The sequence below is a fragment of the Poecilia latipinna genome, unplaced genomic scaffold (assembly GCF_001443285.1).
Source record: "Poecilia latipinna isolate Pla-1442-1.1 unplaced genomic scaffold, P_latipinna-1.0 Scaffold2686, whole genome shotgun sequence".
NCBI lineage: Eukaryota > Metazoa > Chordata > Actinopteri > Cyprinodontiformes > Poeciliidae > Poecilia > Poecilia latipinna.
This window is the reverse complement of record NW_015115302.1, coordinates 78,354-79,522: the sequence shown is the minus strand read 5'-3', so window position 1 is coordinate 79,522 and position 1,169 is coordinate 78,354. Positions and strand designations below refer to the sequence as shown.

At 39.2% G+C, this 1,169-nt stretch overlaps 1 long non-coding RNA gene across 1 annotated transcript in view; it reads right to left on the bottom strand.

Annotated features, from left to right (window-relative positions):
- Window positions 1–588: 588 nt before the first annotated feature.
- LOC106938765 (uncharacterized) overlaps window positions 589–1,169 on the bottom strand; it is a 17,676-nt gene continuing 17,095 nt past the window's right edge. Inside the window, exon 3 of the long non-coding RNA XR_001422693.1 lies at window positions 589–601. This is a non-coding gene — a long non-coding RNA (uncharacterized LOC106938765). The remainder of the gene's footprint in view (window positions 602–1,169) is intronic.

Below are 1,169 nucleotides of genomic sequence, written 5' to 3'. Positions count from 1 at the left end.
ATAAGTTATAACAGGTCTTAATAGAGCTTATAATTTTTGGCTTAAATAATTGATTTTCACAATCAGAGACATTTTGGTTGCTGAGCATCATTGTGTTCTTCAAAATGTAGTCCCTCACCTGTAAAGTAAATACCGAAAGAAAGTTAACACTACAGATTTTTTTGATGTTAGCACCTATGAGAGATCTAAAATTGTATGGTTGAGAGATATTAAGGCAAAGAAAACTCAGTAGCTGCAGGTAGGGCCCTCCAGACATTCAGGGGCACCTATGAATGGCTGAATTGTAACAAAGTCCACAGATCTAAACCTGTAGCATTAATTTATTGAGAATGATAATGCTATTACATTTTATTTAATGCATTCAGAAGAGAAAGAAAATGGTACACTTAGGATTGAATTAAGACGACATGTACTTTGTAAAAGTGCAAAGAATCATCTTTATAGTTTGATTGTTGTGTTACTATGTCTACAATATGGTGTAATCTAGCTAGGCTTTGTTCACAAATACTTCAGAGCAAATAATAACCAATAATCAGTGCTTGATTTTAACCTGGGCTCCCAATCACATACTTCACTAAATCCATATTTAAACACTGTAATGCTGAGGTTCTTAGTAGGAGGGAGACATTGGGCTAAGTCTTGTAAAGCCCCATATTACCTTGGGCCGGCCCTCCATGAAGAGTGAGCCGCTGAGCTGCACTGCATTGGAATCTACCTGGAATTCCATGGTAGCCCCTATGCCAGTCTGCCGATGCTTTTGGGACATTTTGGTTTAATTTAATTGCGACATGTTTGGCTTTATGCTGTGATCCAAATTACTGGTACAATACAGTGATATTTTGTAAACTCCAAATGCTATTGGCCGAATCTATCTTTAGCAGTTAATGTTCTGCAGTATTCACAACCGCTCACCTTCAGCCCAGATCACATCAGCAGCGGAGCGAACCACTGGTAATAAACCTCAAAGCATCACCACGACGCTTTGAGGTGTGTCATGGTGACAGTCCATTCAGGAATGATTAGAAACAGATATTCTCTTTATGTCGGTGGGACCAACTCAGGCTGCATTTAGTCCACCACTGGGGCAGTCTGATAAGACTAAAGTTATAGTTTTCTCTTGAGATGAACCAGTTCTGTGTTTATGGGCGAGGAGGGTTTTTCCCACTCTT